This window comes from Armigeres subalbatus, chromosome 1, assembly GCF_024139115.2.
Source record: "Armigeres subalbatus isolate Guangzhou_Male chromosome 1, GZ_Asu_2, whole genome shotgun sequence".
Classification (NCBI taxonomy): Eukaryota; Metazoa; Arthropoda; class Insecta; order Diptera; family Culicidae; genus Armigeres; species Armigeres subalbatus.
The window spans coordinates 148,839,205-148,863,126 of record NC_085139.1 but is presented as its reverse complement, the minus strand read 5'-3'; the positions used below and the strand labels follow the sequence as shown (position 1 = coordinate 148,863,126).

At 39.4% G+C, this 23,922-nt stretch overlaps 1 protein-coding gene across 1 annotated transcript in view; it reads right to left on the bottom strand.

Annotated features, from left to right (window-relative positions):
* The window catches only part of LOC134205234 (ABC transporter G family member 20), a 119,141-nt gene that overhangs the window by 61,885 nt on the left and 33,334 nt on the right, over nt 1–23,922 (bottom strand). Inside the window, exon 2 of the mRNA XM_062680306.1 lies at nt 19,908–20,022. The gene's annotated coding sequence lies outside the window, so the exon portion shown is untranslated. The remainder of the gene's footprint in view (nt 1–19,907; nt 20,023–23,922) is intronic.

Below are 23,922 nucleotides of genomic sequence, written 5' to 3'. Positions count from 1 at the left end.
TAGTATTTTCTTAAATACCAAGAAAATAGAGAAACTTCAAATGTGATTTTGTCTTGGGCGTTTTAGTATAGAATAGTTCATGTCTACCAATTTTCTTTGTTTAATTTCTATAGTATGAATTTAAGGAAATTTTTTGAAACGTTTGTGTCGATCATTTTCAGAACATTTTACTAATAAACAGATAACAGACTTGTATAATTGCTCGTTAAGGATAACGAATCGTGTTTGTCGAATGACTCATCTCTCTGAACGGTGTGTGATTATTACCACAGGTTTCTGTTTCTTGCGTGAGTAGTATGATGATGGTATCGTCTGCTGTTGAAATTGTATAATATTGTTGGTATAAATGAGATAACATCGTAGAAGAAAGCAAAAGCGTTCCTCGGCGAAATTATAGTTGTACCAATAGGGTGTGACGATTTGTTCTTAAGTTTGATTGCTTGAATTATTTTTATTTGCAGCTACAGGTAGTTATAATTATTATAATTATTATATTTGAAACTGTATCTAAATTTCTATGTGTTTGTACACACCAACCATTTTCGTAGGAAATCCGTAAAATTTTCGTTGGAAATCCGCAAAATTTTGCTGAACTTCCATGTGTTGTAAAACACATCAGGTGTCATCAGGATCTACTTGTACGAAGATCGGCTCCGACGATACGGACTTTGAGCGTGTTATGGGGCATCATGGTTTTGGGGAAATGCGCTGAGAGATGGGCTGTAAAAGTCCTTTCCCCGAAATGAGAAAATGATTTCGTGAATCCATCGTGTTTATATGATATGAATATACCTACACTACGAATATAATTCATGATTTTATTATTTATATTCGCGTAACGTATCCAATACAATTTGCTTGTCGAGATTGAAAAATTTATTTAAAAAAAGTTCAGCACAGAAATCTGTAAGTAAGCGCTGGACTGGAAGCCGGCTAGACATCGCATGCTGCAGCAAAAGCAGACCCAGCGGCTTGTGGCGACAAAGCCTCAGGTCAAAGCCTAAGGCAAGGTCAAAGCAAACAGCCGCCCAAATCGGGAGTCTTCTGTGTAGGCCTATGTAGTCCTAAGGGTGTTTAGGACACATAAGTGATTGATGCATTCATTTATCTGCTATTTTGTGCATACCTTTATCATCTTTTCATATGAATAAGCGATGGTAAATAATCTGTTTTCCTAATCGCTAGCATTTACAGGCATGCCCTAATGCACGGACGACTTACTTTGCTTCTGCTAGAAGACATTCAAAGAAAGTGTTACAACGACCGCTCTTTACCGATTGAATGTTGTTTCCTCGAGCGACGGGCGAGCAAGCAAGCATGCAAAAGGGAATAAGCAAAACAAACGACTTCAATGCCTTGCAGAGTAAGTGCTTGAACTCTCGTTTTTATCGGATCGGACAAACGTTTCGCTTTCAACTTAAACCGGTTTAATGGGTTGAGGATTATAGAATTCGATTTTAGAATTATTAAGAGCAAAGCTTAATAAAACGTAAAACTTTGTTTTTGCAAAATTAATACTATTCTAATACTATTCCAGACGTAAGGGGTATTGGAAATAGAAAATAAATATTCAAATAAATAAAAACAAACCTAGATTAATCCACCATGATGCCTTTCTCGTGAATCATAGAATGTATTGAAAAAATCACATAAGAAAGGCTAAAAAAGCAATTTAGGGGAATAGATAGTTTTTGCATTAATTACTATGCATTACTATTACTATGCTTTGATCTCATTGATCTCACAATCGATGATCGAATTTTGCAAGCAGATAATGAAGATCAACAATAACTTTTTACTGCTTTCATTCTTGATAAGAGTTGTTCTTACAGATGTGTACTTCTGGATAGAGAAAATAACTTACGAAAGATGAGTCTTTCTGAAGTTTAGATTTGAGCTCGTTTACATCATTTACATCAGTAAACGGTGTTAAGGAACTGTATTCTCAAAAATTAGCGAATGGCTTGAAAAATATTTTTGAAAGACTTCGACTGTTTTCTAAAGGATTATAGAAATGATTCAGTTTTCGATAATTAATTGTGCCAAATTGTTTGAATTTGGTTTCAATAGTTTGCACGTTGTAATAAAAGTTCGAAGTGTTGATTCCTGATTTGCAGGCCAATCCACTCACCCATTCAGGATCATGCAGCATGGCCATTGGTTTTGCTTTATCTTGTTAAAATAGTGTGTTTTCCAAGGTACAAGGTACAAGGTAGTGTCAAGCAAGGTACCACGGATTAGCCAACAAACTTCGCAATAACACACCAAATTTCCGTATTCTGCTTCCATTTCTGTCAACATAAATTGGAATTAATGTTGGTTAAGATTCCTCGCGCAGGTAAAGTTCATTTTCTTAATAACGAGAGTCACTACATCACGAATATTGAATATAGTATATAGATTTTTTTTGGTGAAAAATTGAAATGTGTAGAGCAATATCACAAATTAACTTTTATGGCTGATTAACAATCGATTAACAATTAAACAATTTGCTTTAATTTTCAAGTGTTGTTGGTACCGTTTTTGTTATAATTTTGTTACAGTTTTTATTATTTTAAATAATGATGGTTCATGTTTTTTGACAACAGCTGGTCAAAAGTTATGATGAAAATGGTGATTTGAACCAAGATGGTCGTTGGTGTCTTAGCTAAATGCGAGAAAGACAGTATCACAATTAGGTGAATTAATTTGAATTAATAGGGTGATTTTAAGAAAATAATAAACACAGTTTTTCTTTACATGAAGGTATGATTATAATGAGGGTTCCACCCACCAGGGTTGACAAAAAAGGTAAGGAAGGAGTTCAAGATTTTGTGACAGTACATATATCCATGCTGCCCGTGGCACCTATGAGAGGTCGTACACGGAAACAAATGCATGCCCTAAAAATCATGAAAATCATGAACTGGCAAGTTCATGGAAATCATGACAAAATGCATATCCGGTTATACTTCTAACACTCCGTTCCAAGAAGCAAGAATGACTGGAAAGTAGCACGCCGGACTCTCATTCAGTGGACTCGAGTACGAGCCCTGTGTTGAACTTTTCTTCGTTTTTTTCAATCTCAACAACCAAATCATCGGATGCGTTACGCTAAAATAAATCATGAAATCTTTAGTATTATATTAATGGTGTATTTTCATAGCATGAAAACATGATGGAGTTATGAAATCACGAATCATTTTTTTCATTTCAGGGAACGTATTTCTACCCGTGTAGAGCTCTCTGCATTCTTCTTAAGTAGATGTTCAACTAACAATACTTCTCCTTCCTCAGCATTCGCAAAGACGTGGCCAGGACAGATCTCGACTGTTGAAGAGGTACATTGTTTCCACACGCAATAGTCTATGCTTGTACTACCTACGAATTTGTACGAATTGCTTAATACTAATGCTAAGGCTATAACTAATTATGGTGGCTCAAAAAACATGCTCTGGCCAAAATTTCAGACAAATCGGTCAATGTTTGGGAAGTGCTAAACTTGTAAATTTATATGGGAAAATGTATGTGGATAGCGAACCGATCTGTGTGTTCAGGATACGGGGCAAATTTATAAATTACAGCCTAGTCAACATCTACGCACCATCAAACGATAAATCCGACGTCTTGAAGGACACGTTTTATGACTGTCTTGTTAAAGCTTATGAAGAGTGAGCATGACGTGAAAATTGTAATCGGAGACGCGAGCGCTCAGATCGGTAGAGTAGTCCCATAATCGATAGGGAGAACCTTCACTCCGCTACCACCGACATCAGCATATGTCTAGTAAATTGCGCTGCTACCAGTGGGATAGCCATCAGTAGTTCCTACTTTGCACGAAACAATATCACCCCCAAAAGATGAGTCTTGTAACCATATAGATCATGTTGGGGCAAATGGGCAGCATTTCTCGGATGCCACCGAACATTGATTCTAAACATTACCTCGTTGTCAGTAAAATTTGATTACGGTTGTTAACTGTAATGAACGAAGGATCACAGCGAACGATGCGTTACAATATCCAGCGATTATCGAAAGAAGGAGTATCACAAAAATACCAGCAATAGCTCGACGAACGGATAAGTGCAATCAACGTTAGCGACAAAATCAACGATCTATGGAAGTCGATCCATGGAGCGGTGAGCTCTCTGCCCGCCATTGCATAAGTATGTATCTTGTGTGGCAACTACAATTGATACACTATGCCCAGGGAGTCGAGAATGTTTCCCACCCCCGAAAACATCGTAGACGGACCGAGAATCGAACTCGCCATTAATGGATTGGCAATCGTATGCCTTTTCACGCAAAAATACAAAATTATGTACCGTATTATGTTCAAAAGATTGAGACCGCTTGAAGAGTGCTTCGCAGGCAAGTACCAGGCAGGTTTTCATGGGGGGCGATCAACGACTGATCAAATGCTTAATCTGAGACAAATCCTTGATAAATTCCGAGAGTACAACTTATAGGCACACGATCTGTTTATTGATTTCCAAGCAGCTTACGATTCAGTGAAACGAAAATAATTCATTTAGTTATGTTAGTTAGTTATGCTTGAACATGATTTTCCGGCGAAACTAATACGGCTCATTCGTGTTATGTTGGGTGGATCGAAATCAAGTGTAAGGGTTGCGGATGAAAATTAGACATCATTTGTAACCTTATATGGATTGAAGCAGGGTGATGCACTCTCGAATTTACTGTTCAATATTGCGCTCGAGGAAGCGATTAGGAGAGCTAATGTGCAAAGAAGCAATACCGAAGCAGTATTGATCGTCGTGCCACGAAAGAGACTTTTGTGCCTTTTAAGAGGGAGACAGCGAGGATTAGACTCACGATCCATACTAGCAAAACGGAGTACATGATCGCTGGCAACAAACGTGAGTTCATTTTTGGTGGTTGTAGTGAAGTGGTGCTGAATGGAGAAAAATTTAAAGTTGTAAAAGAATTCGTGTACCTTGGAATAACGTGCGATGATAATGTTACCCACAAGGAAAAAAGGCATATAGCAGCCGTGATTAGGGCCTATTACGGACTTCGATACTAGTTTAAGTCGCGTAGTCTGCGAACGAAAACGAAATTTGTGCTATATACTACTCTGAGGCTACTCGGAGTATTAAAGCGTTAGGTGCTGTGGACAACGCTTGGTGGTAAACAGGAGAACGGCATCTAGCGGCGTCGCATGAATTTTGAGTTATACCAGGTGTATAGAGGGCTGGATATTATTAAGATTATACAACTATAACATTATAACACGATGATACTTTTACTTATACTCCAGAAGGGGTCGCTTTGTAGCTGCGCAATTTATCGAACGGCTAATGAAAGCACCAATTCTGGTCTACGGAAAAACAAAGAGTGGTTTATCATCATTTTCAAAGTTTGTAGGTAATTTAAGAACTCTTTGGAGTATAGACATACAGATCAATCAGCGTTACGATGAACTTCTCATAAGGAACTTCAAGAGAAATGCCCCTCTAGAGGTCTATGGCAAAACGCTAGGTTGTAATCATTATTTTCCAGGCTCTAGGTCGTCCAAGAACTGTTTGAAGTATAGACCTACAGAACGACCAGCGTAATGACACGCTGGAGACGGAGTTACTCCAAGGAGTAATTTCAAACAAAATAACCCACTTCTGGTGTATGGAAACACGCTGCTTGGTTTAATATAACTTTTAGGGCTTAAAGGTCATCAAAGATCTCCTTGGAAGTTTATACCTACTGATCAACCGACGTAAAAATAAACTCATGTTCTAAATACATTCATTCTAGCCAAATAAATCACGTTGCATGCCGTTGGTAGGTTTATTACCATTTTCAAGGTTTAGGTGATACATGCCTTGCTTAGTTCAGCGGTAAGGTGCGCGGCTAATAGGCAACACCATACTAAAGGGGGATAGGTTCGATTCCCAGCTCTCGACTTCTCTGGGCAAGGAGTATCATCGAGCCTTATGATATGTGACTGTAAATTTTTTTAACTTGGCTTAGAAAGCTCGCAGAGAATAACTTACTTTGCAAGTGCTCGTTGCACTAAGCTCCATTCGAGCCTCAATCGTTTGATTACTTGACGTTATTCAAACTATCTATTTTTGCCTTTCGCGTATACTAAGTATACGTAAAGGCTATAGGATCACTCGTGGGTCGTTGGCAGCCGAGTTCTCCCTAAATCTCGCATAACAACATCAATTTCAACGGTATAATCAATGGCTTTGATTCTTCCATTTTCCAATCCCCTCAATCATGAAATATAAAAACAAAAGTTTGATGAAATTTTCTTTTCGGAACACGCATTTTGTATCGAACTATTATTCTTCGGATTCGAAGCCCAGAGTTATACCAACAGAGCCATTCTTCACTTGTTACAAGGATGCATTCGATGGCAAAGGTATTCAGACATATTGTCCATTGATACAATTTATTTATTTTCATTTGTTTATTTCCAGTGGCGTAAGGTTTATCCTTTTAAATTGCCACATTCGGCGACTCATAGTTTTACAATTTAAAATTGTATTTGAATTTAATTTTGAAAGTTAATCGTAGTAATCATCTGTCATCATCAGAAGGCAAAGCTCCTGTGTTTTGTTTCACGAAATCCTAACGTATGATTTTATGATAAATGTTCAGCATTCGATTTTTAAGAATTTAACTGTAAATCGCAATTAAGGAGTTATATAACTGAAATAACCAGGAAAGAACAAGCAATTGTTATACATTAAGTTTGTTATGATTCATAATGAAATCATGAGTTTTGTAGAACAACAACTTTGAAGCGTAACAGTATTTTTGAGCACTTGAAAGTTAAAAAGTAGCTTAAACATGACCAAAAGCAAAGTGAAATGAATCACAATGTTCATAAAACTTGTAAAGCATACCAAAATCCTTCGTTTAGAGGTGGTTGCGATGAGTTTCGTCATTTATAACTGTTGTTAGATTTTTTCAAAACTTAGAAGTAGCTCAAATCACTAAATTGACTTGAGCCACCTAGAACTTTCATCCAAATTAGCTGAAAATTTGACTGAAGACTTGTTTTGGCACAAGAATTGTGATTCTCGGCTGACCGGTTGAATTACTGATACTTTTTAAAAACATGAAGATGACTTGTGTATATATGTATGTATGTATGTGTACACAAAAATGTGAGACACACTTTTTTGTACTCAGCATCATCCGATTTGTTTGCAACAGGTTGTATTCGACGCAGAATCCTTCCTAATTTTTACCCCATTTTTCCCAAGCGTCCCCTCTTAGAAATGTATGTGTGTGTACGCAAAAATTCTAGCTCATTTTTTTCGTTCTTACCATTAACCATTTACTCGCAACAAGTTGTATTCGACGGAGAACTTATCCCAATGTTTTCTATTGCAAATTGGTCGGATCGGACTATGGGCTTAGAAATCATGGCCAAAATACTATTTATTGTGAAAAAGCGTGCAAAAAAGTGTGGCTCACTTTTTTGGCACTTAGACTTTATCGATTTGCTTGCAATGGATTGCATTGTTTCCTATTGAAAATTGGCCGGATCGGAGTTTGGGATCAGAAGTTATGACCAAAATACTAATTTTAAATCTACAAAACAAAATCAATTTTTTGGCACTCATCCGATTTGCTTGCAACAAGCTGCGTTCTGCGAGAAATTTTAAAAGGCATATAAACAAATATGAAAGATGAGACTTATCCAGTTATTACTGTTATTTTAGACTTTTCTCATTTATTTCTTAACCCTTTTGAAAGCACGAGAAAGGCACCATCACCGCTAGGTGAATTTTTTTACTTGAATTAGCATTTGTGAAGTCAAACTTGTTTTTTCAAGCAAAACCAGGTACATACATCACGTTCATAATCTAAGCGTAGCACAAGGGGAACCCAATACAACTAACAGATGCAAATTTAAAAATTTTAAACGGTTTTTCAAGCTGTCAAAATCAGTGTTGGTAAAATCATTCATAAATCTCACTCATTGAGCACTCCCGCGCAAATTAACTCGTTTGCGAATTCCAAGGAATGCATCACGCCAGAGTTGTTCATACTAAAACGAATCATTTCACTCATTTCCCAAAAAATCATTTCGCTCCAAAAAGTGTTTAAAATCAGTTTGGGGGCAACGAACGGAAACCTACGATGATTAAAATGGATGACTTAATTCAGCCATGATTTTTTAGGTTGTTTTAGTTGGGTGCATTTTAACTAACGATTGATTTGAATTGTTCACGTTCAGTTTTGAGATTTTGAGATTTTTCCCAACACTGGTCAGAATACCGCATACCGGGACAAGACGTACGACCGACCAGCATGACCGCCAATGTTGGCTGAGCTATAATCGTCGAAAAATTAGACATATTATCTATTGAAAAAAAAAAACAACACTATTGTGTCTTAATTATAATATTATTTTCCATTTATTCTTCTATCAATAATTCAGAGATGGCATTGTATGATGTCATGTCTAGCTGATCATGTAAACTGTCATACTAATCATGCACTTGAGAATAGATACATACGAAATATGGCTTCACGGGACTGCTGAGCAATTTGATGCAACCTCAATCATCATCTAGTACCTGATAGTCTTGCTTGACTCCCATAAGTTTTAAAACCACAATATTTAAACAAAATTTTATGCGACATACATTACTGTTTAAAATTGTGTTTTGGCCATAGCTCCTGAACGCACTACGCACGTTTCATATCGACCAATAACGCATTATTTGATAGTGGAAAATTCAACCGGACTCTAAGTTGGGTGCTATTATTTATAATCGCGAGGCGTTAAGCATAAACGTCGTCGTCAACTTGGGTTTGTGTCTAAAATCACTATTTCGTGACCCATATACGTTGAAGTCATCATACGTTGCGTTGGTCCGTCCTATGATGGAAACAGCTTCGTTGGTATGGGATCCGTATCAAGCAACAATGATCGAAAGATTTGAATTGGTGCAACGAAAATTCATAAGATTCGCCCTACGTTTTCTGCCCTGGAATGACCCATCGCACCTGCCACCGTATGCAGCCAGATGTCAACTGATTAGCATCGAAACTCTGAGACAGGGTAGGAGAAACGCGAAAGCGATTTTTGTTGCCAAATTTCTGGTTGGAGAAGCGGATGCCCCCAATATTTTGGCGCTAATGGACATCAATGTGCCCGCGTATACGTTCCGTTCTAGTGCCTTCTTCCGTTTGCCTCGACGACACCATGACTACGACCTGAATGAACCAATTCGATCAATGATGATCGTATTCAACGAGACGTATTCGAATATTGACTTGGATTGACAAAGTGATCGTAGAATTTAGGTTTTTAGAGATTCATTAAGACAAACATACAATGTCGGATGATCCTTATAACAACAATAAACAATAAACAATGAACAATAATAACTATACTATTCGTAAACGGTTTGGGCTAACATATTAGATGGACACACTTTATGTACACCGTTTCCCAGCCTGTTTTTTCGTTAAATGCGAGCATTACTTTTTATTACTGGGCCAAATTGGCATGAGTTTGATTTCTTCTATGGCACAATTATGCCTGCAAGAGAGTGTATAACCTTCCTGTTCACCTCTGTGTACAAGAAAGGTGAACATCATTGTAATCTGTAGAGTAGTCAGCTAATTATTATAAAGAAAACAAACTATGGATCATTTATTTTTTCTTCACGCCATATACAGATTTTTAGCATGGTCATTTTTTATAACTCATTCTCGTAGAATGAATCTCTTTAAAGCCTTCTTATTGTGAACACTGAACATAGACGTGACGCAGGCGCATTTTAAGGTTCGTTATTCACGCCAACCTCTCCAGCTGAGCCTAAATAAGGTCAGTGCAGTATCGTCACCGACGTCGTTTATTTTTTGTTCGTTTGAAATAAATGCCGAGTTTGCGAAAATCTACATTATGTCAGCTTCGTCAGCATGGTTTTACTACCCATGTTTGCTCACCGTCGGTTACTCGATTGCTGGGAGGTGTGCGCAGTGCACCTTAACAAGCGAGCTAAGTGAGTAACAATAACAGAACCAGAGAGCAAATTCAAGTTTACCGTAAACATTTGCACAACAAAAAGGTGCGAGCCGGTGAAGCAATATACATAGCCAATCGATTTATGGCAAAGCCCAGCACTGTACACAATTCGACTGACCTTGACTTTCGTGAAAGTGATTATTCCTATGGAAATGAACACAATGATCTTATTCATGGTAAAACCTTAGTACATTGTCAATTGAATGACAATCAGAGTATACTGGAAAGTTTATATGTTTATTGGTTGTTATATTCCAGACGATATTTCTGATTTTAATATAGATTAGGGATTAATCACAAAAAATACACATGAGAAAGAACTTTCCAGTATTAAGAAATGTTACCTTTGTCTACTTATGGACTTTACGTATTATGCAGAAATTAAACTTGAATACATTATGATGTTACGTTTATATTTATTACGCATTTGTTTAAGACATTTGTTTAATTTAATTTAAGGCATTTGTTTAATTACGAATGACGCCTTTTTTATATTACGCTCCGAAGCTATTGACAAAACATAGTTTTTACGACAATCTGAAATGTGGTTTTCCATTACTATCATTGGGGGTGACAATAATTTAAAGAAGGGGTCACTGTATCATTAACATAGAATGCCGAAAAAAAACTAATTCTATGTATCTGATGACTAAAAAACTAAATTATAAAATACGATGGTGTTATCCGACCAGTCTATGAGTTAGAGCAATGACCCAAAGTTAGAAAAAAAGAATAAAGCATTTGGCTGCATTATGACAAGCTGAACCAGCCTTACTTCCCATAACAAAATTTAAATGTCGCCCCTTTTGCATATTTTATTTCCTGTTTTCACAACAAATGTTTTGATTGCTTTTAGCAATATGGTTTTAAGAAAAAAAAACACTAAATAGTATCACTTGCTAATACATCATTAGCAAGTCTTCAGCATTATTTATTTAATCATTGAACCCATCCATAGCGAGCCGGTATGGTCATACAATAGTGAATTGAATTACCTTCTTTATGCTACCCGTTCGTAGTGAAGACGATGGCCTTAAACTTTCAAAGCGTTTCTTTTCTGACGCGTCCAAGGTTCTGAGCGCGCCATTCTCAACGATGCGCATACATAAGCCTGCCCGTGCAAGTTTCTCCGCGGAAGTATGAACTTTTCGCTAAAAGCTTATTCAAGAAGTCTCTCCTCGAACTGTGCACATTAGATTTGAAGGGAACATTTCCATGGCCTTTGCATTATTTTAAGGCGGAAGAATCGAACAGCTGTTTCACTAAGAACCAGCTTGTCGATTATCAAGGGTAATATTTTCAAGGGTTTACGCAGAAAAGAATTTGGTAGATGATTTAAAAGTTCTTTTGGGAATTATTCAATAATTTAAAAGCATTTTTGAGTATAAGTAAGTAAAAAAAAGTTTGTAAAATATAACGTAGCCCATTACTAAGCATTATTCGTAGCCTACAACATCAAACCATCATTCTGATTATCGATTACATTACAACGGAAAAGATTTCATTGTAATACCACACTTATGGATAAAGCTACAATAAATAGTTCATATACAATGCTACGCTTACTATGTATTACTTACGCGAACATATATTTCTGATCCTTGGAAAACGAAAATGATAAGTCATTCTATAAATTCAGTGTGTTGCACCATAAATATGGTGATTTTCCGAATTCCCAAATGGCATGTATCGGCAAATCATATGTTGGCATTGAAAAGGTAAAACAGTTTGTTTAGCACAGGAATTGAAGTTGATATCAAGGCACCTCTTTTCAATAATTCTATTTGTTTTATTATTAAATTGTGGCCAGTACATAAAAAGGCCCTTAGTCATTCCGTCAAATGACAGTTAGACGGAAGACGTTGGGTCAAATTACATTTCATCATAGGTACCATATATTAGTCGAAGGGACATTAGGTCGATTTGACATTCAATCGAAAGTTAATTCCAGCAGAGCGAGTCGTGGGGCGTTCAAGCAAAAAGGATAGTTCGCATGACTGTATGACTTACTTCAGCCCATCTGACAAAATGTGACCATTCCTCGATAGGTAAGAAACTAGCAATCACGATGAAACTATATAAGATGGATAAGACCACCGTGAAAAAATGTGACGCTCGTACAAAAAAAAAACGTTTGAGAATCAGTCATTTGAACTTCTTGTTCCCATGATTTCCTGATCGCACTAAATATTCGCTGTGTTAATTAAAGGAAATATATTCCTGAAGGTAATTCGACTCAGGTTCCCATACAAATGCTAGCACACTTATACAATCATTTAGTGAACAGATGTGATGGAATTTGTATATAAAGTTCAATCACAAGGAGTTGATGAACCAATGCACCATGCGCCTCCCTTTGCTCATGTGGCTATGTGATGAGGATAAGGACAAAAAGTCGAAAGGACAAAAGGTCGAAAAACAAAAGGTCGGACGGACAAATGGTCGAAAAGGACAAAAGGTCGAAAGACACAAAAGGTTGAAAGGAAAAAAAGTCGGAAGGGACAAAAGATCGAGAAGGAAAAAAATATCATAAAAGATTTCTTACTTCCTTTCTCACTCCTTCATCTTTTTTTTCTACTTCCTTCTTTCTTCTTCCTTCTTCTTTCCAAATTTCTCATTTCTTCATATTTCTTCCTTCTTTTTCTCCCTCCCTTCTTTCATCATATTTGTTACTTCTTCCTCCTTCCTTCTTCTTTAGTCTTTCTCCCTTCTCCTTCTTTCTTCTTCCTTTATCTTTCTTCCGTCCTCCTTCTCCCTTCTTCCATCTTCCTTTTTCCTTTTTCCATCTTTCTTCTTCTTTTTTATTTGTTTTCTTTAATCCTTCTTTTTCTTTTTTTTCTCCATTCTCCTTACTCCTTCTTTCTTATTTCTTTTTCGTTCTCCCTTCTACCTTTCTTCTTTTTTCTTGTTTCTCCCTTCTTCTTCCTTTTTCCTTCTTCCGTCTTCCTTCTTACTTCTTCCCTCTTCTTTCTTCTCCCTTTTTTTCTACTTTTTCCTTCAGCCTTCTTTCTTCATTCTTCCTTTTTCCTCCTTCGTTTTTGCTTCTTCCTTCTCGCTTTTTTTCTACTCCATGTTTCCTTCTATATCCTTCCCCCTTTTTTCAATTTTTCATTTTCTTTTTTTCTTCTACCTTCTTCATTTTTATTAAACCTTTTTTTTACCTTTCGGGTATTTACCATTTATATTCGGTTATTAATTTACAATGTTCTGAAAAAACTCCGATATAAATATGTACATTATGACCTTCAGTACGCTAGACTGGTGCTTTTGACTTCCGTTGGCCTTCGCAACTTAGCGCAACTGAATGAGCCCGGCGAGATTCCCAAATCGGACGCATATTCGAAGCTTTCACAATCCATTTTCCAAACCAACGCTTCCACATTAGATTAGCGTGAGTATTTATATTTTCCTTCAGACCTTTTTTCCTTTCGACCTTTTGTCTTTCGACTCTTTGTCATAGATTCTATATAATGATGATAATTTTTATTATCTCCAACTACCCTGCCCTCTGTGAGGCTAATGTTTCTCTTAAAACACTTATAGAGACATTAAAATAGCAGAGAGAGTCGCAGCAAGCATTTGTGCGTGAACGGTCGCAGTTTGTTTCTGCTGTCATATTTTTTAAAGTTTTTCGGCAGATTATCAACCATTCAGCAAACCGCACAAGTCGAATTGATGGACATGTGACATTACAAGGAAGGATTAGAAGCTAGAAATTCAACATGCTATCTGGACGCAAATCCAGACGCCGTTGCAAGTCCCCTGGAGGAAGCAGTGCCCATGAAGATGATCTGCGAGCTGACGGCCATCGTTTTGTATCGAGACTTCCTTATCGTGTTCGAAGACGTATTCGGATTTGCGCGTGGTATCGAAGACGGGATGTCGGTTCGGAGGATGTTTCTCGATTCAAATGGCTGAGTGACACCATTTTGCAGTTACTCCGAAGCTGCTAATAACGAAAGGACAAATTACATTGGTGAGCCAGTTCCAGTTATTCTATTTTAGGGTAATGAGGTATAATAGAGCCCTCCCCTCCCCTAATCACCAGCGTAAAACACAACTCCAATGTGGAAGCATTATGTATTACATAATGGAAATAAATAATGATTACATGTAAAGTTTAACGTTCGATTGCGCAGCGTTTCGGAGCGACGCATTATTATTTGCAAAACTTGCAATGAAACACTTAGTTAGGCAATAAATAAGATTTCATCAACCACTTCCATCTTCAAGAATGTTCAGTTCCCAAAAATAGCAGTAGCAGATGTCACTTCTGGAGCATATAATCTGTGATATAATCCCTTCGTTATTTGGGACATAATCCGCTAGAGATAATTGAAACCAAATTATTCATGACTTCTTAAATGCTTTATTACGCGTTCTTTATAAAATTTTCATTTGAAAACTCACAATGCATGTTCGACTATCAAATAACACATCTATTGCGTAAATTACATTGAAAAGTTTTATGACATTAAGATATTGCCATAAGAGGGGGGCGGCGAATTACACCATCTTACTCTATTATGTTTATTATGCTTCATAACTTATATCATTGACTACTAAATACGCACAGGGCATCGTCTGCTACTATTGCCGCGGATATTGTGTGAGTCCCAGATATCCGGTTCACGCTTTAGTTAGCAACGGTGGCTCTTCTCGACCTTCTATTCCCTGAGTAGTTAGTGCGAATAAGGGCGTCCTTGTGATGTTTTGCTGTACCTGTTATGAACGACTAGTACATCCCATGCCCTACACTTCCTGAGGTTCCTTACTTCATGAAAGTGATTCCTTTTTATAGTACTAGTCTTCATAACAAAAAAGGCACCATTACGGAACATGCGATATGATCAAATTATTCGTAGTACTACTTGATCAACACCCCCAGCTGGGTGAGGGATAGAGGATGACTCACACACACACATATAGAGACATTAAGATAGCAGATTGTAGAAATAGCTTGGTATTCAAACTTATCTGAACATAAAACATGCAGATGACTTTAACGTCGAGAAAATTACCAAGCGACGAACCCCCAGCTATTTTGTGACCCATTTGTAATTTTTCCAAACAATAATCACTCATCAGTCACCACTCAATTTCTAAAGTTGTGAAACTACAGATTCGGAACACGAGCCTCGTGGATACTCGTAATTATTATGATTTTGTTATCCAGTGTTATCAAATTCCATGTTTGTGTTTCACATGATGTGTTCGACATTAAATAGGATTTAAAGAGAAGGTAAATAAATAGTGTTTGACGGATAGTGCTATAGTGTTCGTTGCCTACGTCGGTAGGGAGATCATCCCTAGGTATTGTTTAGAAAACGAATAATTTAGTATCACTCTTAACCTTCGAGACTGATTTCAACCAAATTTGGTACACATATTCCCTATTCTAAGGAGATGATTATACCTGAGGTATAATGTTTAGAAAATGGACATTTCAATGTATCTTATGCACCTCTGCTTCGATTTCAACCAAATTTAGTACACATATTCTCTATCCTAATGAAATGTGTAAAGGAGGGTCATTATGACATATAAGAGGGTTTCAAGATTTTCTCAGTTTGCTAAATATAAATAAAATAAAAGTCAGTATTTGGTATACAATCCTATTTTACAAATCAGTTTGACGAAAAGAAATTAAACTACTAAAAACCCGTTTGTGCTGAGTTGCAGCCCAAGAATCATTCAAAAGCTTCACGCAGCATTTACACATTGGAACACTTAAACATTGGCTCAGGACTAATGTAGTGATGTGAGCGGCATAGTACCCATGTGAGTTGTGAAGTATTACCCGAATTCTTCTTCTTCTTATTGGCATTACATCCCCACACTGGGACAGAGCCGCCTCGCAGCTTAGTGTTCATTAAGCACTTCCACAGTTATTAACTGCGAGATTTCTACGCCAGGTTACCATTTTTGCATTCGTATATCATAAGGCTAAACACGATGATACTTTTATGCCCAGGGAAGTCGCGACAATTTCCAATCCGAAAAATGCCTAGACCGGCACCGGGAATCGAACCCAGTCACCCTCAGTATGGCCTTGCTTTGTAGCCGCGCGTCTTACCGCACGGCTAAGGAGGGCCCCATATTAATCGAATTAATTTAAGTGATTACTCTATGAATAGCTATGCTTTGCACATTCATAGACCACTGATTCCATACATTGTGCGCAATATTGTGATTATAAAATCACAAACTAGGAAAGAATCATCTTAGACCAGATTTCAATAATGTCACTTGGAAGTCCTGCATCCAACCAACTGGATTGTTATTGTGAACCATTTACACCGGATTAGTGTACGACATTCTGTTAACGTTACTGGCTCACCGTAGCCCAAATAACATTTTAAGTTTACTAACACTCTTGAAGACCAGAGTTTGCTCTCCAAGAGTGTTAAAAAAACCAGCATAAAACCAAAACGTTACTAGGGAGTAGCCCAAGTCCTGGTGTTGGGTGGGACTTTAAACAGACCTGATACAGCGACCCTCTGCGATAGGATTGGAGGATTGTGCAGGCACAATAAGCCGCCTGTAAAACCAATCATTACGAACTACACATAAGATAAAAAAGACTCCATACAAACAGCAACAACTTAGGTGACGAGTTTAATAACCTAGCACTTCCAAATTTAGTGAAGACCTTATTGCTGCTGATTAAAGTGCTAATCATTTCAACTTGCAGTGAGAAACACTTTGGTTAACACACGCAAAAAAAAAGCGTCCATGAATTCGTGAACTTTCCAGTTCACGGTGTATTTTTTCGGGAACAACAGTCACGGATTTGGGAACACAGTCACGTTTTCTGGAACGTTCTGGAAAACGTGACTGGTGTTCCCTAATCCATGACTTAAATTACGGTGTATTTTTGCTGGTTCATGACTTCGGGAACGCTTTTTTTGTGTGCAGTGTTGAGGTTATCGACTCGACTGTTAATGCCAATGACGCCGTTGTATTAGCACAGCGGTAGAAGAAGCAATCTTCGATGTTGTCCCAGTGAAGAGGTCTCCTCAAAAACTTCCATGGTCTAATCAACGCTTGCGCGCTCTAAAACGACAACGATCAGCTGCCCTTCGAAGATATAGTAACTGTCGAGTACCATATTATAAACGGCAGTTCAACCTTGTAAGTAATCGTACCTACAATATTTTTCTCTACGTCAAACGTACGGAAGCCAGACTGCGAACGAATCCTAAAAGTTTCTGGTCATTTGTAAACTCGAAGCGAAAGGAATCCGGATTGCCCTCTTCCAAGTTTCTCAGAGGCAGCGCAGCTAGTACCGAAAGCGAAAAGTGCAATCTATTCGCGCGTCGATTCAAACAAGTGTTCCATGATGTTACTGCTTCCATGATGCAAGTGAACGACGCTTTGGCTGGTATACCACAGGATGTGCTTGAGTTTAGTATTCCTCGTATTACGAATAACATGGTGATAGCCTCTCAGTTCAGCGATGCTAATTTCCCGCCCGTTCGAAATTCTCTTGTATGTTCCCAATCTACAAAAAAAGGAAACAAACGAGACATCCTGACTTATCGCGGAATCACCTCTTTGTGCGCCTGTTCAAAGCTATTCAAAATAATTGTGCAGAAGTCACTGTTTCCCTGCTCTAAAAACTACATAGTCGCCGATAAACACGGATTTTACTCAAAGCGATCAGTTTTAAGGAATCTGGTGCAGTTCACCTCCAGCTGTTTGCGCGCCGCTGCATGGATTCGGGGTGGCAGACTGACGCTGCGTATATGGACCATGAAATCCTTCTCGCCAAATTTGAGTATAAGCTAGGCGTTTCATCAAGCTCTGTGTTTTGGTTCCGGTCCTACCTGATAAACCGCTTGGTACGGGTTAAGATAGGTTTGTCGGAGTCGGAAACATTCTGCAACAACTCGGGAGTTCCGCAGGGTAGTAGTCTTAGTCCTCTGCTATTCTCGATTTTCATAAACATCGCTGTTACTACCTGTCGGCTGTCGCTTATTTTACGCAGATGACACGAAAACTTACAAAATAATAAAATGTGACAAGGACAGTTTGGGGCTACAACATATCATCATTTCGTACCACCGCAAGAACATGCCGATCATCTTAGACTATAGCCTTTCGGGACGTAGTCTTACCCGAGTGCAGCACCTGAAGGATCTCGGCGTTATTTTGAACAGTGGGCTTACCTTTCGAGTTCGCTACAACGACATAATCGCCAGAGCCAACCGAAAATTGGGCTTTATGTTCAAAATTGCAGACGAGTTCCATGATCCATTTTGTCACAAAGCCCTCTACTATTCGCTGGTCCGATCAATTTTGGAGTGCTGTCATATGGAGACCATTCCACGTCAGCTGGATCGTCCGAAAAAAGTTTGTTCGATATGCACTTCGGTTCCTCGGGTGGGCGAAACAATGAACCTGTACGTGGAACGTTGCCGTCTTCTGCAAATAGAACCGCTTGAGGTGAGACTGCCCTGCTCTGCTAAACTCAGCTAAATTTGTACACTCCTGAGACCCCACTCCTTCAACACGATTTTTTGTACCCGAACCCACGAAGCACGGACCATGTTCTACACGAGCCCATTCGTTCAATTAGCCATCAACTAAATAAGTTTTTCAACCTATTTGATTTTCATGTTTCCCCGGACGTGTTTTATCAACGGATGCTCAATCTTTTCCGCACCACTGATCGTTTCCAGTTAGGTTAAATTTTATTCATTGAGACATCATCTGTCAGTTGGATTTTAAATATTATAAATAAATACATAAACTGGTCTAAGCCGAGTTTGGTACTTATCATTTAATTCCACTACGTTTTGTTATCTTATTATACGTATTTTGACCTCAACTGTGAGGCCGTCTTCAGTGTCTCGTACTTGACTCGACTTGTCGTGTTATTTTCCATACAGTGTATGTTTAGGATCTAGACCTCCAGATTTACTAGCATTTACATTACATGCATTGCACGAAAGACAAACACTCTTTTTTTGGACTTTTCTGGACTCAATGCTACGTGTCTAGGATAGCTTGGAATCAAGAAGTAGCCTTACATACTCTACCTCATCAGTTTCAATCAGTTTCATTGAGTTCAGATTCAAAAAGTTGTAATGGCCGAATATTGTTACGGTTACGATTTTCCGTGAAAAGAACAATAAATGTTTTATCCAATAGGCGTATTGACGTTACTTAAATAGTGTTTTGCATCAGGTCGAATGAAGAGTAATACATAAACCCAAGATTAATGTAATGGCAACCTTGTCATATTTTGGCTTTTATTTTGTGGTAAATTAAGAAAATGTTAAGAAAAATGAAAATGCCATCTTGTAAACATTTTGCTTAAAGATCGAATATCCAAGTCAACATACTTTCGACGGATACACTATCTTGCAATCAACAATAAACATGAGTCCAAACATGCACTTCAAAAGTTTGGACGGTTGCAATGTGGCAAACTTTTTGCAATGAACAATTTCAAGTGATGGAGGCGCATGGCCTTTCTATGCAAACATAAGCAAAAAAACTTGAAAAAATGTAGCTCAAATGTAGACCCCAGCTCAAAAACGGCTTGATGAATATCTCTAATGTTTTAAACTTAAATTTATTAAACAAAAAGTTGCCGAATTTTACAGATCATCCCCCAATATTTTGCCTTTGATACGAAGAGCACGGTTGAGCCCGACATTGACAGGATATGCAGTTGACATGACAAAGAACAATTTATTATACTGTGGTTCAATCAACTTAAATAGTTTCAGCTGATTTATTAGAAAGTGGGCTGTGTACCTTGGAATTCATTGACCGCCAACATGCAAAACATGCGCATGTAATCAAATGCAAACAGGGCCAGTCTAATGAACAGTTATCTAATGCCACTATACGCAAAGCAATCATCTATATATGAACGGATATTTGATAATATACTTACAATGTGCTGCTAGAAGAATTCTATGGCTTCTGGAATGTTTCCTGTCTATATGTTGCTAATGGTTAACAAGAATCATGATGTGTTCTTTGTTGGCCAATTTTCTGTTCAGCACCGTCTGTGAATAAATAAAAGGAAAAGAATTTGTATATAATTCAATAATTGAAACCTATTATATTAAAAAATATATGCTCTAGATTGTGAATAAGATTGAAAATGCGCAGGAATAATAATACCCAATCATGCATTCACTCATTTATGAATTCCACTATCTTTAGTGGAAACTGCAAACAAGCGGCCTCACATGATCGCAAGAAAAATTAATTAAACACAATATTTGGTGGCCAAATAATTAAAGTGGTTATCGACATAATTCGTAAAAAAAACCTTTCCCTCGTAAACAAACGCTTAATAGACTACATTGATCCTCTGATTACCCATCCCAGTTTGCTTTTCTTAGGCCCGTCTTGGCCACAATGGATCCCATTTGTTAGCCGACCTTTTATGATTCTCGATAAATATTTGCATGCTGCTATTAAAACTGATCGCGATCAAATGGACTAAGTTCTCACGTATTGCGGATTACTGTCATTCTAAACAAATTAAGAACCTTGATCTTGACGTGCTTTTTCGGCTATCGAAGAATAAAAAATGGTATTACGCGCTGAATGTATTCAAGAGGTTATATAACTGGTTAGTTAGGAAATTATTTTGAACTTTTATTATTTTTCACCATTACATTCGAATGCAGCGATTGATCGTCTTAAGATTAGAATATTATAAAACTATGAGAGATTCTTCAAGAAATGGAACTTGTTTAATCGGATAATTCTAGATCAATACAAAATGTTTGAATTTAAAATTTGCACATTTGAGCACACGTACACACAGGGGGGATATATATTTGCTCAGTTGATCAAAATGCTTCAATACATTATTGTATCGAAAGTTCTCTAGTTTTGCTAAATGTCTATGAACAAAAATTCCATACTCAGGACAACCCGTTGTTACGCATTTGATTGTGAAAAAGGGGTCGCCAACTATAGATTATTAACAGTTTGTAGAAAGACGGTTGAATATTTATTAGGGGAGGAGGTTCGGTTGTGGGCATCGTTCTGTTATGGGCACCCTTATGTATCTTTTGACAGATAACAGATGCTTATTATTTTATTTATTCAGACTGAGGCCGAAGTGGCCTGTGCGGTATATAAGAGTCTTCTCCATTCGGCTCGGTCCATGGCTACACGTCGCCAACCACGCAGTCTACGGAGGGTCCGCAAGTCATCTTCCACCTGATCGATCCACCTTGCCCGCTGCCCACCTCGCCTTCTTGTGCCCGTCGGATCGTTGTCGAGAACCATTTTCACCGGGTTACTGTCCGACATTCTGGCTACGTGCCCGGCCCATCGCAGTCGTCCGATTTTCGCGGTGTGAACGATGGATGGTTCTTCCAACAGCTGATGCAATTCGTGGTTCATTCGCCTCCTCCACGTACCGTCCGCCATCTGCACCCCACCATAGATGGTACGCAGCACTTTCCTTTCGAAAACTCCAAGTGCGCGTTGGTCCTCCACGAGCATCGTCCAGGTCTCGTGTCCGTAGAGGACTACCGGTCTAATGAGCGTTTTGTAGATAGTCAGTTTGGTACGGCGGCGAACTCTATTCGATCGGAGCGTCTTGCGGAGTCCAAAGTACGTACGATTTCCAGCCACTATGCGTCTCCGAATTTCTCTGCTGGTGTCATTTTCGGCAGTCACCAGTGAGCCCAAGTACACAAATTCTTCTACCACATCGATTTCGTCACCACCGATGCAAACTCGCGGTGGGTGGCTCACATTGTCTTCTCTTGAGCCTCTGCCTATCATGTACTTCGTCTTCGACGTGTTGATGACTAGTCCGATCCGCTTAGCTTCCCTCTTCAGTCTGATGTAGGCTTCCTCCATCTTCTCAAAGTTACGTGCCATAATATCTATGTCGTCGGCGAAGCCAAAAAGCTGGACGGACTTATTGAAAATTGTACCACTCGTGTTAATCCCTGCTCTTCGTATTACCTCTTCCAAAGCGATGTTGAATAGCAAACACGAAAGACCATCACCTTGCCGTAACCCTCTGCGGGTTTCGAAGGGACTCGAGAATGCCCCTGAAACTCGAACTACGCACATCACCCGATCCATCGTCGCTTTGATCAACCGTGTCAGTTTATCCGGAAAACCGTGTTCGTGCATTAGCTGCCATAGCTGGTCCCGATCGATTGTATCATATGCGGCTTTGAAGTCGATGAATAGATGATGTGTGGGCACGTTGTATTCGCGGCATTTCTGCAGTACTTGGCGAATGGCGAACACCTGGTCCGTGGTGGAGCGTTCGCCCATAAAACCCGCCTGGTACTGCCCCACGAACTCCCTTACAGTTGGTGCTAGTCGACGGCATAAAATTTGGGAGAGTACCTTGTAGCGTTCAGCAATGTGATTGCGCGGTAGTTGCTACAATCCAGCTTATCGCCCTTTTTGTAGATGGGACACACGACACCTTCCATCCACTCCTGCGGCAAAACTTCCTCCTCCCAAATCTTGGTAATGACCCAGTGCAGCGCTCTAGCCAGTGCCTCACCACCGTGTTTAAATAGCTCTCCTGGTAGTTGGTCAACCCCAGGGGCTTTGTTGTTCTTCAGCCGGCCAATCTCCTCCTGGATTTCCTGGAGATCCGGAGCCGGCAGAATTATGTCCTGCGCGCGTTCTCCCAGGTCCATCACCATACCGCCATCTTCGTCTGCCACATCGCCATTCAAGTGTTCTTCGTAGTGCTGCCGCCACCTTTGGATCACTTCACGCTCGTTCGTAAGAAGGTTCCCGTTTATGTCCTTACACATATCAGGCTGTGGCACGTGGCCCTTACGTGAACGGTTTAACTTCTCATAGAACTTTCGTGTGTTATTAGCGCGGTACAGTTGCTCCGTTTCTTCACGGTCTCGATCTTCCTGCTGGCGCTTTTTCTCCGGAAAATCGAGTTTTGTCTGTTCCGCGCCTGTTTATATCGTGCCTCGTTCGCCCTCGTGCGGTGTTGCAGCAATCTCGCCCATGCTGCATTCTTCTCTTCCACTAACTGCTCACATTCGCCGTCATACCAGTCGTTTCTCTGATCCGGGGGCACCGTGCCTAGTGCAGCGGTTGCGGTGCTACCAATGGCGGATCGAATATCTCTCCAGCCATCTTCAAGAGACGCTGCGCCTAGCTGCTCTTCCGTTGGAAGTGCCACTTCCAGCTGCTGCGCGTATTCTTGGGCTAGTCTACCGTCTTGTAGCCGCCCAATGTTAAGCCGCGGCGTCCGACTTCGACGCGTGTTGTACACCGTCGAGAGTTTTGAGCGCAAGCATACTGCAACGAGGTAGTGGTCGGATTCAATATTCGCACTGCGGTAAGTGCGGACATTCGTAATGTCGAAGAAGAATTTACCGTCGATTAGAACGTGATCGATTTGGTTTTCCGTTTCTTGGTTAGGTGATCTCCATGTGGCCTTGTGGATATTTTTGCGGGGAAAGAAGGTGCTTCGGACTACCATTCCGCGGGAGGCTGCGAAGTTTATGCATCGTTGGCCGTTGTCATTCGATACGGTGTGCAGACTATCCGGTCCGATGACCGGTCTATACATTTCCTCCCTTCCTACCTGTGCGTTCATGTCACCGATGACGATTTTAACGTCCCGCAGTGGGCATCCATCGTATGTCTGCTCCAGCTGTGCGTAGAACGCTTCTTTCTCGTCGTCGGGTCTCCCTTCGTGTGGGCAGTGCACGTTGATGATGCTATAGTTGAAGAAACGGCCTTTAATCCTCAGCTTGCACATCCTTGCGTTGATTGGCTGCCACCCAATCACGCGTTGGCGCATCTTACCCAGCACTATGAATCCGGTTCCCAGCTCGTTGGTGATGCCACAGCTTTGGTAGAAGGTAGCCGTTCGATGCCCGCTTTTCCACACTTTCTGTCCTGTCCAGCAAATCTCCTGCAGCGCCACGACGTCGAAG